Consider the following 17,508-nt stretch of genomic DNA (forward strand, 5'->3'; position numbering starts at 1 on the left):
ATCACATTTGACCTTTAAAATCCTGTCCTGGAAAGATATTAAACATCTCCTTAGTTTTGAGCCATGAGTTCTTCCTGTTAGTTCAATGTATGTTCTTACAGATAAATTGTCTAAAGTTTTAATATTGTCTTTGGAATTAACTGATGATTATCATCATACTTGTTAAGAAGCAAATAAAGCGTGTGTTTTCATTAGATATGGTCTTCTCTACAGCTAAGAATTTACATAGTCCAATTTTGGAAGAGATTTCATGGTACAGTTAGACTGAGATAAGAAGATTCTCTGCAAATAGAAAAGAAGTGATATTTACAGTACCACTCAGTTTTGTGAGCACAGTTCTTTTAGGAAGATGTGCTACTTATATATGTGTAAGCACATACAACCACTGCTAAAAACTTGACATTTATTTAGTGTTCCTTCAGCATTGTCCCATCTGCTTTTATCTGGCATATAATAGAGTGTCATATAACTATAAAAATAATAACTAGAAATTTCTACATTAAACTCAGTTTGAAATTAGTTGTGTAGGAAAGATACTGACAGCCACTTCAAATTGAACTCTATGGAATTCTCTACAGGATTAAACTGGAAATTCCAAATACTATTTGCTAGCAAACTTACGATTAAAAATAACTTTCCTGAGCACAATTTATATACAGGGGGATTTACTTAGTTATAAAAATAATTCTGCAGTTTCCAATATAATTCACTATTTAGTGCATGCCCAGTGAATACAAGTACCTTCATTTGTTTTCAGTTAAAATCTCTCTGGTTTAGTTATTACACTGGGCCAAGTTACCTTTTTAGCTTTGTTGGTGAAACAGAGGAAATACTTCATCTCATTAATGTTATGAATTCACTACCTGTAAAGAAAATAGGTTGGGATTTTTTTTGTTTGGTGGTGTTTTGTTTTTTTTTTTTTGTTTTGGTTTGTGGGTTTTTTTGTTCTTCCCTTTTAAATAAAAAGAAACATTTTTTGGGGGGCGGGGGCAGTGGAACCCTTATTATCGAAACTGAAACTTGTGGCTTTGGACCCCATCTGTCTGTCTGGTGGGCTTCCAAGCTATCCCAAGTGTATCAAGGGTTCTACAGCATCTCTGGAATTCACACTCTCTCTTTCATGCTGTTGCCACATGTTCATTTGTATGAAGCATGTCAAAAATCCCTAAAGGGCTGAGCTAGCTGTTGATAACTCTACTAGGGAGTCAGAGAGATTTTATCAGTAGAATTCCGAGAGAGCAACATCTCATATGTTACCTGTACTGTAAAGACAAGAAAAAGGATAAAAGATCACAGTTGTTTTATATTAACGCCTTTCTACTCTCAGATGTAGTCAGATGTTACTGTGTATTTTCTTCTACTTCAAAGAGCTTTATTTTGGATACATCTTGATTCCCCATTGCTTTTAGGGTTGAAATGTTAGGATCCATTTCCTGTGAATGACAAAACTCTTGGGCTATGAAAAACCTGGGTGCAGTACTGAAACCACATCTGTGGACAGCATTTCAGACAATATGAACAAGACTCACATGCTGAGATACAAAGAGTGGAAAACATGAGCATAATTGTGAATAGTTCAGTAACAGTCTGAAAAAAATTTGTTAAAGTCGTTGTCTGATTGGAAGCGTTGAACAAAGCATCTACCCAGCATAATTTTTGTGATGTAGTTTTGGGTTTTCTTACCAAAACACAACTACTTTTGTAGATCAGCTAGAACATTGTATTGAGGAAAATTAAACCCATTAAAAAATTCATGTGCCATTCATATGGACTTAGAATCATAAAATAGTTGGGGTTGGAAAGGGCCTTAAGATCATCTAGTCCCAGCTCCCCTGCTGTGGGCAGGGACACCTCACACTAAAGCATGCCACTCAAGGCTCTGTCCAACCTGGCCTTCAACACTGCAAGGGATGGAGCATTCACAACTTCCCTAGGCAACCCATTCCAGTACCTCACCACCCTCAAGTAAAGAACTTCCACCTTATATCTGATCTAAACTTCCCCTGTTTAAGATTCATTACCCCTTCTCCTATCACTGCAGTCCCTAATGAATAGTCATCCTCAGCATCCTTATAGACCCCTTCAGATACTGGAAGGCTGCTATGAGGTCTCCACGCAGCCTTCTCTTCTCCAGGCTGAACAGCCCCAACTTTCCCAGCCTATCTTCATACGGGAGGTACTCCAGTCCCCTGATCATCCTCTTGGCCCTCCTCTGGACTTGTTCCAACAGTTCCATGTCCTTTTTATGTTGAGGACACCAGAACTGCACACAATACTCCAAGTGAGGTCTCATGAGAGCAGAGTAGAGGGGCAGGATCACCTCCTTTGACCTGCTGGTCACGTTCCTTTTGATGCAGCCCAGGATACGGTTGGTTTTCTGGGCTGCGAGAGCACACTGAAGCCGGCTCATGTTCATTTTCTCATCGATCAACACCCCCAAGTCCTTCTCCGCAGGGTTTCTCTGAATCTCTTCTCTGCCCAACCTGAACCCCCCCCTACAAAACCCATAGAAAACACAGTCCCTCACTACCACAAACTATGCAGTTGAGTTTCCCTCAGTAGGGGAAATCACAGGGGTCATCACACCCGGAGGGCAAGGGATGAGCCTCTCCCTGAGAAAACCAACTGCTCGATCATGCTTTCTCGCCTGCCAGGTAAGTAAGGCATAAACTTATGCCTTAAGGCAAAACTTATGCCTTGTAAGGCATAATAGGATTGCCTTGCCTTTGAAATTGGCCCTGAATGTAAGTAGATTCTGGTGTAGATTTACCCATGTATTTTTACTGGTTTTGATGATTCCATATACATAAAACCCTCATAGACATGTCTTAACTAGTTAGTTAAATGAATAAATTCATGGCAGGTTTGTTGTACTGAGGGAGCTCAAAAAATTAGTGTAAAATGGTGAATCTGGTCCAGCAAATCTTAAATAAATTCAGAACATACAGTTACATACAACTAATATAAACAAAATGCAGGATACGCTGCCCTAAACTTTGCGTAGTAAACTGAAAAATAATTCATGCAACACTGTGCAATTCAGTCTTCATTTCTTGGCAACAGCAATTCTGATGGTCTCTTTACTGGAAATGGATGTTGCGTCAAGACAAATTGGATTCCTGGTGAGTAAGAATTAAGTCAGTGCTAGCCAGTTAAGTTAAATGAAATTTTTCCAGTCTGATACTTTTCACTGATTCAGAAAATGGTTTTCAGGCATAACCTGGATATGAAGTGCTCCAGGAAATATTCAGTACCAACTGAAACTACAAGCACAAGGCATATCTTTTCTTAGAGGAGCAATAATAGCCTTTTATAATATACCACCATTCGTTCACACAGGTGGCAGGGTACTTCATTAGCAAGCTATGCTGTTAACAAGCAGAAGAAGGAATTTTGTGAGATATATTTCCGGGATTATAATAGCTAACCCTGATGAACAGGATTTTCTTCTTCACAAGACTCCTTTCCCTGCCCTGATCCGTTCATGGCACTGTCTCAGGAAATGTGCTAGGCCTGTGTGTCACAAGTCACTGCTCATACAGAATTTGTTCTGATGAGATTTTGTGACTACACATACCCATCAATAGTTGGTCCTGCATGAAATAAACAGCACAAATCATAGAAAACTATTTACTTGTGTAAAATTCAGGTGCACGGTTAGAAAAACGGCAAAGAAAGTAGAAGAACCTGGTATCCTAATTCCTCTGTGTGTTTGCAGTCTCATTTATGATCACAGAATCACAGAATCCCGAGGGTTTGAAGGGACCTCAAAAGATCATCTAGTCCAATCCCCCTGCAAGAGCAGGGTAACCTAGAGTACATCACACAGGAACTTGTCCAGGCGGGCCTTGAATATCTCCAACATAGGAGACTCCATAACCCCCCCTGGGCAATCTCTTCCAGTGCTCTGTCACTCTTACAGTAAAGTTCTTCCTGATGTTAACGTGGAACCTCCTATGCTCCAGTTTACACCCATTGCCCCTTGTCCTGTCACTGGATATCACTGAAAAAACCTAGCTCCATCATCCTGGCACCCACCCTTTACATATTTGTAAACACTGATGAGGTCACCCCTCAGTCTCCTCTTCTGCAAGCTAAAGAGACCCAGCTCCCTCAGCCTCTCCTCATAAGGGAGGTGTTCCACTCCCTTAATCATCTTTGTGGCTCTGCGCTGGATTCCTTCAAGCAATTCCCTGTCCTTCTTGAACTGAGGGGCCCAGAACTGGACGCAATATTCCAGACGCGGCCTCACGAAGGCAGAGTAGAGGGGGAGGAGAACCTCTCTTGCCCTACTAACCCTACTAACCACACCCTTTCTAATGAATCCTAGGATGCCATTTGCCTTCTTGGCCACAAGGGCACATTGCTGGCTCATGGTCATCCTCCTGTCCACCAGGAACCCCAGGTCCCTTCCCCCTTCACTACTTTCCAGCAGGTCAACCCCCAACCTGTACTGGTACATGGGGTTGTTCTTCCCCAGATGCAAGACTACACTTGCTCTTGTTGAATTTCATCAAGTTTCTCCCCGCCCAACTCTCCAGCCTGTCCAGGTCTTGCTGAATGGCAACACAGCCTTCTGGTGTGTCAGCCACTCCTTCCAGTTTAGTGTCATCAGCGAACTTGCTGAGGGTACACTCAGTTCCCTCATCCAGGTCGTTGATGAAAATATTAAACAGCACTGGTCCCAGCACCGACCCCTGAGGGATTCCACTAGTCACAGACCTCCAGCTAGATTCTGTGCCATTGACCACAACCAATGATGTTTCTTCATTACTGTTATTGCTTTTGATTTACCACAATAAGTGTAGCTTTTGACACTGAGCTGAAGTAGTGCTTCCGAACTGTCTGTCATCTGAACATGTCTCAGAAGAAATATCTTTTTGGGCAGTTGGGGTAGTTGCAATTTCTACTTTGTAGAAAGTACCTTCCTCAGATTTAATACTTCTACAAGTAATGCATTGACAGAAGATTTACATGGATGTGATCTACCTCCCATTGTTTTGTAACAGATGTGCTGAGAAGTTGTGGAAGAGCACTTGCTTGTTAAACTCTATTTAAGCATGCATTTGTCAGTTTCATTAAACATACTTTTTTACTCTAAATATATTGGAGTAATGTGAAAACATACAGTCCAGTGACTTCTTTGTAATTGCTTAATCTTTCTATATTAAAAACAATAATAAGAAGAATAGAATTAACACTGTGACAATTTAAAAATCTGAAATTCCATTGTGGTAGTGTCATGGTCTAAACTCAGTCAGTCACACAGTCTCTCTCTCACTCCCCCTATTTCTTCCCCCCAGCTCCGGGAAGGATGGGGAGGAGAATCGAAAGAATGTAACTCCCACGGGTTGAGATAAGAACAGTCCAGTAACTAAGGCATAACACAAACCATTACTGCTACCCAATAATAATAATGATAAAGAAAATAAGAAGGGAAGAGAATACAACTGCTCACCACCTGCTGACAGACAGATACCCAGCCCAACCCAAGCAGTGATTTAACCCTTCCAGGTAACTGCCCCCAGTTCTACATCCTGGGCATGATGTGCAGTGCCATGGAATACCTCTTTGGTTAGTTTGGGTCAGGTGTCCTGTCTGTCCTTCCTCTTGGCTTCCCCTACACCCTGGCAGAGCATGAGACTCAGAAAGTCCTTGGTCAGAGTGAACATTACTGAGCAGCAACTAAAAACATCTGTGTTATCAGTGCTGTTCCCAGGCTGAAAGTTAAAACCACAGTGCTGCACCAGCTACTAAGAAGGAGTAAAGAAATGACTGCTACTGCTGAACCCAGGACAGGTAGCTACCAGAAAACTGGTAGCAACTACTTATCGGGTTTCAGATCAGGTATCTGGAAATGTGCAACATGCAATCGTTTCCAGAGAAAGCAAGCTGGCTGCAATAAAACTAAAACAAAAGCAGCAACAGAACATGAAAACTTTCATTGGATGGAGGATACAGGCCATTTGAAGCATATTTTTGAAATGTATCAAATAATTTTCCTAATAACATGTACCAGTGTATGTGTTTCAAGGACTTCTTTTTCATTATGGCAGCAATGATGTGAAGTATGAAAAACATGAAGTATGTGGAAAAAGAAACAGATTACTTTTTTATCCTAGATTTATTTTCCAGCTGAAACTATAATCCACACTCAGAACAGTGACTTTGCCCCTGGAAGCTACTTAAAATGCTATGGTTTAAAAAAGAGTCGTTCACATGAAATAACTTTAAAGTATAAATTTTAGATGACAAACTAGCATAGTCAGATGTTGTAGAGAGTCTGCCACTAGAGAGAAGTTGAGTCTATAAGAAAAGGGTTTAAAATGTTAAGTTACCCAAGAAGGACATAAACTGTGATTGTCACTAGAGTGCCATGTGTCAATACAAGAGCACAACAGATATTGATCCAGACACAGTTATTTTAAGGCTATAGGAACTTAGTTTCCAGCTCTCAACTGAACCAGAAGAAACAATGAAGGATGTGCTGAAGGATCATTTAAAGGTCATACCTGTCATCCAGCACGGTGTGGTGCAACAGGAACAAAAAAGTACCATGAATTGCAGCATAGTACTAGGTAACTGTCAGGTCTACTTGTGTAAGTGCAACCATTGTTATTCTATAGATGCAAGCATCCAAGTAAGTCTACACTGATAACAGAAGAGAGGAAGATGTTTTAAAGAGAACTATTTCTAAGTTTTGTGCAAGTATGATAAAAAAGTTTGAGCCAATAAGTTATGAGAGATGAAAGTATGGTTTGCTTACTACTCGCAAAAGACTACATATATTGCCTATGTACCTGTACATAGACATACTTGCAGATGCTGCTGATCATGTTTATGTCTAAGTCATATCTTGAAGCCTTATATGACAATCAGTAAATGGTCCTTGTTCTCATGTTATTTCTCCCTCATACTGAATGGGTGAAGAGCTAGAAATCTCTTCTTTGTGCAGTGTATGAAGGCTGTGCAAAAATTGCAATGCCTACACCTGGTCTCCTCTGTTAGTGCCCCTCAGCTAAAACAGTGGTGGGAGCTTGTCTTTGTTCTATTCCAGTGCAGCAGAAAACAAGCTCATTTAAATCACAGGTGGCTGGCTACTGCCTACACTCTAAAAGGCAGTGGAAGAAAAGCACTAGCAGTGGTTTCAGAGGCAAGGCTATTGCAAATACACACATATTATTGAATTTTTGTTGTTTTCCTTGGCACTGTAAAAAAAGACGTGGGCTCACAGGCAATTGCAGTTGAGAACCAACCACCTTCTAAAAGTACTTTGTTCCCAACCGCATCTTACTTTAGACATGTCAATGAAGAGCGACTGCAGCAGACCCTGGACTTAGAGAACAATTGAAATTGTGCAAAGTATGCTTAGATGTGTATGTTTGAGTCTTCAGTAGACAGAAAAACCAATAAACCAAACAAAAAACATAGAGGCAAATATAAATATTTCTAAACAATCATCCAGTTGTCTTCCATTGAGCTTATTTGCTTCTACAAAGGGAATGGCTTCCATTGGGAGTATGAAATGCAAGGCCAGGTTTTGACAATTCCACTCTCATTGGATCTGAGCCAGTTCATACCAGCAGGTAATTTGACCCTAGAGAAATTAAGTGCCAAGTTTAGAGGTGACAGAGATTATGTTGCTTTCATAGCCTTACATTTTTTATTTTTTTTCCCTAATAGCCATTTAGAAAATCCTACCTCTCATTTATCTTGTTGTTATGGACTTCAATTATTAAATCAAAAATTTCTGCCAACTGCTATGGGTAATTTTTGCTACTATTTTTGGCATCTCTGGACTTTTCCCAAAACATACTATTTTGCTTTCAAATGCAAGTGTTTCTGAACAAGAAGGAATTTCATTCTTCAAAGGTTTAAGTTTGTCACTTTTTTTTTTCCATCTCAAACAGGTTTTAGAAACAACCTATTGGAAAATTACTTTTATGGTTACCAACATACAGAAACTTAGAGCTGTGGAAAGATTACAGAAAGTTAAAGAAGAAAAAAGAAACACCACAATTTATAAAATACAGGTCTGTAGAGGCAACAAAGAGCACGAAAGTGCATAACAGTCATTTTGAGTTGATATTAAAATCCTGTATGTGGTTGCTATTTATGAAAAAATATATTGAGCCAATAAAAACAACTATATGTCAGTAACATAAGTGGGTTGCCAGCAACATTCAGTGCTCATCAGAAGAAGTGTTACAAAATATTTTATGAGAAATGGAAAGCCTATTCTGTGCTGGTTCTTTTTTTTTACTGGAGAAAAGTAGCACTAAATAAAAGTGGACTTAAGGAGAGATTTTTTACATTGCAGTATTGTAATTGAGAGACAAATCTGAATTTCCGAAGTCCTTAAAGGCTACATCTTCCAAAAAGGTCCCAAAACCCTGAAGGTTATACATCATTTATGGCCTTATTCTTGTTCATGCTAAATGAACAAGATGCAAAAAAACATATTTCCTTTTTACTTCAAAAGGTTAAAATGGTAAATGTCTTCAATGACTGGCATCCATCAAGTAGAAATGAGGAGACTTTCAAAATTATTTTTTTCCATAAAGTTGTTCCCAGTCCTTCCTGAACGTTATATGCCTTTTCAAAACTTACTTTCCTCACAACTGTAACATAACAAACATTGGTCAGGTTGGGACTGACAGAAAGGGCTCTTTTATCTTCATTGTCCATGTCTTTGTGAAATTATTTGAAAATGTGTGCTGCATCTTTCAGTTGTCCGTCTTGGAAAGCACTTTGACTTTTCCTAGCTTTACCATCCCCTACATTTCTTCCTCCCATTGAGGCTATATATATTTTGTATTATGGCCTTCTTAATTTCACCCCAGAATTATTTTTTTCCTAATTGTATCCCGTGTAATTATCTTCTGCCTGTGTTTCTGCTCTGTTTGTACACCTTTGTATCATTCCTCTGCATATGTCAGTTAGGATAAATTACTATCATCTGTGTGCTGTTTGTTCCCTTTTGGGGATCATAAATGAAGAAGATAAACAAGAGCAGATGTACCATTATTAGACACCTCTCTATGATTCAGTGTGTTGCTGTTTATCATTACTCTATGTTTACAATTATTTAGTCAGATTTCAAACCACATTACAGTGTTCACAGCCAAGCACATTTACATCAAATGAGTATTTCTAGTAGGTTTGCATCAGAGAAAGTATAAAATGCTAAGGAAAACAGCAACCTCACAAACAGCTCCCTCCGGAGTACTGTAAGTCTCTGTTTGGAAGGCATGTAAACAACAACTCAAGAATCTTTTTGTTCTTCAGGTGGTCCTTGAGCAAAAGGTAGTCTCAGCATTTCACTTACTGATTTGCTGAAACTTTCTACTATCAGACATGTAAGAGATAGGAACATTTTGGAAAGTGATTCTTGTTTTCCATAGTTATTAAAGAGAGTTAAAATGAAATGAGCATGGAGAAGAATAAAAGGATTCTAGATGAATGGCCTGGTGTAGATATCCATCTTTAAAATACAGTCTGTTCATTGCTAAAAATAAGTAAGAAATTCCAACAGTGTTGATATTGGTCACAAAAGATCAAACAGGCAATACAGACAGAAAAATTACATTATAATCTGCAAGAACTGGAAGTAAAGCACAATGTTTGGAGGGTGCTTGTGAGCTACTAACTTTTCTCTGGATGAAAGTGGGAGGAGAATAGAGAAATGTTTCCTTTAATTGAAAGTGGGAGAAAAGCCAAGCAGCTAAGAAATGTCAATAATAGGAAAAAGAAAATAAAGGAAAAAATAAAAAGAGACCAAATAGAGAAGTAAAGAGGCTACCATCTGAATGTGGTTTTTTTTGGGGTTGAATTACAAAACTGTTAGATGTGTATTTCTTTTGAGAAGGAAAAGACAGAAAAGATATCTCTCCTTTCACCAGATGGGAGAGAAGATGAAATGAAGAACAACTCAGGAAATGGGAAGCTGAAAATATTTGAATAGTCCAGGATGCAGAGGAGAAAAACAGAATATTTTTTTTCAGAAACGATTGCGACAAAATCCCAAAGCAGATATGGGGAGCCATTCTAGCAGCCTTCCAGTACCTAAAGGCTCCAAGAAATATGGAGAGGGACTTTTTATAAAGGCACCTCACTGTGGGAGCAATGAGGCACTGGCACAGGTTGCCCAGAGAAGTTGTGGATACTCCATTCCTCGAAGTGTTCAAGGCCAGGTCAGATTAGGTTTTGAGCAACCTGGTCTAGTGGAAGGTATCCCTGTTCATGGCAGGGGGGTTGAAACTAGACAATCTTTCAGGTCCTTCTAACCCAAACCATTCTATGATTCTAGAATTACCCCAATTGTGTTTCCATTGCTTTCCAAGAGTTATGCTACTTGTCTTAACTCAAGATTTAGGGGTTTTGCATTCAATCATAATTTTAAGTAAAAAAGTTCAGGTTTGTCAGTTACTTTAATTTACATCATTCTTAGAATGACTAGGCAATTGTTATGAATTGTTCAGCTGATATTTTAAAAAATAAATTTGCTTGGTAGAATAAACTAATAATGAATCGAAGACTAACTAGACAGAGACTTTTAATATGCTGAGTTGAAAGAAAGAATATGAACTGTAGTATTGTGATTTTCCAAGTGTAAAGTGAAGGTCCTCATTCATCCTAGTGTAATACTTGGAACACATGGAGTTTCATTAAGAGGACTTGACCTAGGACATTTATCTTCATCATTTCAACATTATAGCCCACATACAAAACAGTTTGAAAAAAATAGCAGGAAACATTTGTAAAGCAATATCAACAGACTATGACCCTTTGTGTTCCCCAGACAGTACTCTGATAGTGGAAAGATGGCTGTGGGATTTTCAAACAAAATCAAAACTGGCAAGGATATCAAAATGCATCCCTTTTAGGCAATTTACCTCTTCCTCTACACTCATAAAAGTTAAATAACAACCAGAAACTTGCTATTTGAGATAAACAAAAGAGAGTTGACTAACTTGACGCTGTAGGAGTAACCTTCCTTTTCAGTGTCTATCAGTCATATTATGTTCGCTTTCAGGCACAGGTTGTATAACTTCAGGTCCTGGCTCCATCTACCCCTGCTGGTTAATAGATGATATATATATATATGTTTATCTAAATGTAGCCTTTGAAATTATACCACAGATTGGTATGCTGAACAGAAGTGGGTAAAGAGCCAAGGGTGTGGGCAATTCTTCTGCCTACACCCTTGTAGTTTTAACATTTGGGAAAAGTTTTTGCTCTTTGATGAAGGGAAAACAATTAATTCGTTTTGGGCTGACAGCTTAAGGTTCAGTTTTTACATATGAATCTCATCTGAGCAATATTTTGGCTTCTGATATTTTAAGCAAAATTGACTTGTCTTGAAATGGATGTTGACCTTATGAGGGATCAAGTCAGCCTTCCTGTTGTTACTTGCAGTGAGCACATATTTTCTCTGTTTCTTGATACTCAGGATTTATCTTACTACCACTGCAATGAGAAGGGTTTGTTGGGGGTCAGTATTGTGATTCTAACCCTATGAAAAGCAAAGTTTACTTGCAAACTATTAACCATGTTATCCATCTTTCTTTCTGATGTTTAAGGGAATTATGTAGGTTGCTTATAGGGAAGGTGATAATGTGTTGGCAATATTTAAACTACATAGTTTCATTGGTTAGTGAGAGTTATAGATACAATTATAGATTACTTCTGTTTACTACATAAATTAAGAGAATTTGTGTTGAAATAAGAAAGTGGAAAAGGTATGTAGAAGCTATCTAACCTCCAGCAAAAGGCCTACTGGTCATTTGGACTCTTGTGGGAGAGATGGTGGACAGGCTGAAGCCCTGGTGGAAATTCCTCATTGTAACACACCACAGCACACATAAAACTACTGTGGCTTAGTAAGTGAATCATAACTTTCTAAACCTGAATATTCCAGAAAGTAGTGCTAACTCTATGCTGTGTGCCAATAGAAAGGGATTGGAAAAATATATTTTGTCTTCGAGGGGTTAGAATATTTTCCACAGCCTCCTAGATGGCCCTAGGTTAGTTTAGAAATCAGTGTGCTCAAAAGAAGTAACAATGTCTTTTTCGTTCTGCAATTAAATAATGATAATAGCTTGTAGCCATCCATTTGTAGGGACAGCACAATATAGACTAATATATGCAATCTGGACTTTTTATGAATTAGAAATATTCTTTGTATCTGCTTGATGGCTACAAATATACTTTGCAGAAAGTAGGCCACCTCCATTTTTCCTGGAGCAGAAATCCAGAACAGAGACCTATTAAAGCAGTTCCAGGCAGTACAAAATTCCCATTTCCTCTCTGTGCAGATGAGGAAAGAAGAGGAACTGCTGAATACCAAACCTGTATAAAATTTTCCTTCTTTCTTTGATCTAAATGTAGTCACTGGATCACTGGATGTTTGAACTCAGGGGCATTATTTTCATTACAAGCATTTCTCCGTGGGGAAGTAGCAAAAGAAATACACATGCAAGACACTAAACACCAGAAGTTTCCACAGTGTTGAGTTTTTCCCAGGGACTGGGAATTGCCTCAGGGTGCAATAATCCTTCTAGAATCCCTAAATCCCAGGTCATTTGTTGAAGAACTGTGTCTTCTGGCCTTGCTAGTGAAGGGGGAAAAGCCTTGTGTGGTTAAGCAATCCGAGTGAAAATACAGAAAGCAAGCTAGCGCTTACCCCAAATAAAGAAAATTAGTCAGCGATTCAAGAGAATATTTTAATTTTCTGTAGAGAGACTTTCCATGACCTTTTAACCATTTCCGAAACCAAATTATTATGCAATATGTCGTTACTATAAGTGATAAACAATGTAAAACATTTGCTTTAAACAAGGTTTTGCAGGAAAATATTAGAAAAATAATTAAAAAAAAGAGTGTAAAAATTATTTCAAAACCAGATTATTTCAAAAGCACCCATTTATTAATTCCAGCAGCTTTCTGTGTTTGTGTTTTGAACCAGCAGTTTCCAGTAGAGCAATCTATTTCAGGGAAGAGAAAGCCCACTTGTGAAGACTGCAGGCAGAGGCAGCTGTTTGCCTTTGCTGTCTCAGCTCAGAGATGAAGTATGTGGCAGAGCCCAGCTGTCTGTCTCAAGTTGCGTGAGTGAGCAAATGCCAATGTGGCTTTGGCACCTGTACAGGGTTTATCCCTTCTGGAGCTTTGTTTGTTCTCTGTTTCAAACTAAAGGCATCTGCAAAAATGCATAGCCTGGTTGTTCTTTAGAGGTACAGGTCATTTAGAGAAAAGCACTTAGAATAGAGACTAAAGAACAGAAGAACAGGACTGCACAAAGGAAACTTAAAGGTTCCCCAGCCACTCCCCCCCCAGTTATTTCCATGGCTGGAGAAAATAAATGTTTTTTCCCATTCACTATCTAACTTTCTGTGGATGTTTGTCAGCTTGTCATCTTTCTGCTGACATCTGCTTCAGTCAAACTTCTTTCCAGTCTCTTTCAAGCTTTAAAATCTCTTTTTATCATTTATGCAGTTTAATCTACTCAAGTTATCTACCAAGTCAGATAGGGTGGTTTGCTCTCTATTATTAGGTCAGCTTTTGCAGTTTCAATTACTTTGAAGTAATTTATACCAAATGTCTTACATTTGAGACCTTGCTGCTTTTTTTTCACTTGGTTTCTTTAAAGAGGTCTTTTGACTTCACTATTCACACTATCACAAGAAGACAACTGTAACCAAAATATACAGTCAACTACAGCCTGCTTCATCATGCAGTGTCTGAAAGCAATGTTATTTTCTTTCCTTTAGCCTCAAGTAGCTATTTCTTTGAATATCTCATAAGGGTTGTATAGGACAATTCTCACTGCCACAGGGCCAGTCAGGTCTACATTACTTAACAAAAATTACTTATGGTTAGTGCTTAGGCCCAACTTTTAGCATGTGTAATGTTAGAAAATTTGCTGTGAAAATTTCACAACTAAACTCTGCCAAGACCACAGCAGTACTGAGTAGATTGTGGAAAATATCACACCATCACAAGTTCCACAGAAAGGTTTGACTCCAGTTTCTCCTTAGGACCATTGTCTTCTGCTTTTACCAATACTTGTCATGAGACTAACCTGGCTTTCCTTTTCTTAAGAGATCCCTCCTCTTAAGCCTTCAGCTTTCCTGCTTCTTAACTTTTCTGCAGACAGTCATCACTCCTGCTACTTGTCAGGGTTATGCTTATTATCTGCCTGTCAACACGTGAAACTGCTTGAGACTTAGCAAGTTATGAGGCTTTCTTTCCATCACATATCAATCAAGAAAGTTATGTTTACTGGAAAATGTCAGTGGAAAGAGTATGGAGCTAGACAGTGGCCTGTGAATTAATTAAATTTAAGAACTGGTTTTCTAAAAAATATCTGTTTTCAACCAGCTTCTCCCCATGGGGAAGAAGAAATCCAGACTTTGCTGTTTGCTTTGTTATACAAACCAGAAGTACTGTATATATCTATATATATATATATATTCAGTATTTTACAATGCACTATTCAGAATTTTTTTTGAAGGAGGGTAGGAGCTGGCAACAGATGGACTGAGCACCTTGCTTATTTGAGATAAACAAGAACATTATTGTGAAATTTTTTATCACTGTCATCATCAAAGGGAAGAGTTCCTTTTACATTATGCAAAAAGCACTCCAAGTGTGTTTCTTGCTATTCTGCCACTCACTGGGTAGAGAACCAGGGAAACAAATGCAGAGTGAAAAGAAGGAAGCATAGAGGTGATGCCTGACATCTAGGGGACAAACACTTGTAACTAGGACAGTGTTGCCAACACAGATTATTTCATTGATACTTGCTGGATTTGTGCCCTCTTTTTTTTCTAGAACTGTTAAAGGGGTGCATTTCACATCTGTGTCTCCACAAAAGCAGTTCAGCAGGCTTGGTTCATTGCTTAGTTTTGCTGGTAGAAACTGCAGTTTGAGTTGTTGACAAATCCATGCGTTTCTTCTCCTTCAAATTAACATTATTTCTGAAATTAGATGCAGTTGTAATAGGACTGTTAGACTCTGATGAATGTTAATGATGAAGAGTGGTTTCATTTGCTTAGTTTCATTTCAGCTTCCATCAGGGTCTCACTGCTGCAATTTGATGTCTCTTTGGTGATCTAGCCAACTTAGCTGTTGTCTCAGTGTAGTGTCCAGTGGACCTGCATCTGCATCATTCACTGTCATTAATCCTAGAACTGTCTCTAAAGTAAAGTGAATTTAAATGACTACCTCCTTTGTGTTTCACACGTTTAGTTACTTTTATACAGACTGAAGAATGAGAAAATATTACAAATGCTACCATAGGAACTATTCACTTTGACCTGTCAAATTACTGTTCATTTTGGCTCTTTGTTACATAGGTGATACATCAGACACAAGGTTTAGGACTGGATGAGACATGAAATTTAAAGGTGCTTTTTACAAAGATGAATTTTTATTGTAGCCTGAGCAAAGGAGAAAATGATCCTTCTTCTGAAGTACTGGAGTGTTTCTGAAAATAAATTGGAGGGTTTTGATCTTTGGACAGCCAAGTCGGTCTGACATGAGGTCATATACTACAACACACTGTGTTTTAGGAAAAGATGTAAATGTGCCACAGAAGAGAAAGATTGTATGTATCCTCCTACAGCTACCTACCTTTATATATCGTACATGTGAACAGGCACACTTTCATACAAAAACAATGAAGAAAGGAATGTTATTGCTCCAGCTTATAATTTAGGGGTCATATGAAAACTAGATGAACATTTTGTTTGTAAATAGTTTCATCATTCTTTTAAAAGATGAAGTGTAGAAATGCATCATAAATTAATGCAGCGGGGGGGGGGGGGGACGGACGAAAAACAACTCAATAAATAACCGCCTTACAATTTCTATTCAGTTGTAGATATTGCTATTGCTGTTGCTGTTGTTTCTCAAGTGTATGTACTATTTAATGTTATGGATTTCCTGTAAATTAAATGTCACATTTTGAAACAGAGCTATTTCAGATCAATAAAATAAACCACTAATATGGTCAAGACTTGGGGATTTCCAAGTTATATTTTCAGCACATTTTGTTTTATAACTATTTCTTTTTAATGGTTGTTATCACTTGCTTAAAACTGTAACCTTAGACCAATTTTAGATACAAAAAATGTCCAGAACAATGCAAAGATCTGTGTTTCTCAGAGAAAGACTGTGAGAGACATGTAAACTTAGTCGTATGTGTTTACTAGCACATTGTGTAGGTCCAAAGTGGGGTCTCAGGCATAAGCATGTGAGTGCCAGTATTATATACACACCTATATACATATCAATAGTTATTACCAATCATTGGTATAGAACTTTGATCAACTAGGATTCTGACAAACAGTGGTGAGGGGTCTGCATGCAACAAGGACTATCCCAGCTGCGTAGTCTCAACATAGCTACATTGTTTTGGAAAGGAAGTCAGCTGCATAGACAGAAGTGAGTTGGCTTCAGGGCCACAGAATGATCCCTGACTGGTTTTATTTGCTGCTATGATGGAGCCATACAGTGTAAGGATTGAAGGGACAATCATATCTTCCAGGCAGGTCTCCTGTATATGTACACTATAGCCTTTCTCCTAAGAGTTAGGTTCAACCACACCTATTAAAGGTTGAATCTTATAAAAATGTGCCATTTGAAAGTCTATCTGCCAAGGTGTTTTTTTTCTCTATGTAACTACCTAGCCAGCTAGGATCTTGAATCCTAAATTCTAGCACTATTTGTCTAGCTTCAGTTTCTAGCTATTGATCATATTAAGTCTTTGTCAAGAAAGCTGAAAATCTCCACAGTATCAGTATTTTTCATACACAAGTGTTAAGGTAGACTCCAAAATTTCTTTTTTTCTGGTTTTAACAAATAAACCACTGTTAAAACTGTGTTCACAATCAGCTTTTAATAGGGTGAATTTGGCTTTTCTGGTATATGTATATGGTATAACATTTTGCATTCATCAACTGAGCAACCTTGAGGTTAGGCCATGTGTGCAGTATTTGCCAGACTAAGCCCAGAAACTCTGAAAGAATTAATTCTGCGCTAGTTCTGAGTAAAAAATATATGGTTTTACAATTATTTACAGAAGCAAATACAATTCCTTGTATGAAAGATAATGAGACACTTTAAGAAAAGATGAACAGATACTTGAGTCTTATCTCAGTCTTATGTTTTAACTAGCTAGTTGTCATCTAACGAGCAAGTCAGAATAGGTTACTTTCCTCCCAGATCCTTGGCTAAATCCTTCTGTAAATTGTTTAGAGCACTGGCTCCAATTTCTCCCCTTAGTATTATATTTAATTTAATAAACATTCCCTGTTTTAAAAGTTGTACCTAGTTTCCTTTCGTGCAAGAAGTTTCTGTAACATATATTTGTTGTTTTTTGTCTAAGATAGATTTAAATGACCTTGTAAAATTTCTGGTTTTGAACTCCATTTAAAATTTAACAATTTTAAGAGATGTTATCTATATATTTTTTAAAGAAAAATTGCCTTGTTTTTTAAATAATTC

At 38.1% G+C, this 17,508-nt stretch overlaps 1 non-coding gene across 1 annotated transcript; it reads right to left on the reverse strand.

Annotated features, from left to right (window-relative positions):
* Positions 1-2,497: 2,497 nt before the first annotated feature.
* Positions 2,498-2,662, reverse strand: LOC115946901 (U1 spliceosomal RNA). The gene has a single exon (XR_004080914.1). It is a non-coding gene; the product is annotated as a U1 spliceosomal RNA (small nuclear RNA).
* Between the last annotated feature and the right edge of the window lie 14,846 nt (positions 2,663-17,508).

This window comes from Melopsittacus undulatus, chromosome 2, assembly GCF_012275295.1.
Source record: "Melopsittacus undulatus isolate bMelUnd1 chromosome 2, bMelUnd1.mat.Z, whole genome shotgun sequence".
Taxonomy (NCBI): domain Eukaryota; kingdom Metazoa; phylum Chordata; class Aves; order Psittaciformes; family Psittaculidae; genus Melopsittacus; species Melopsittacus undulatus.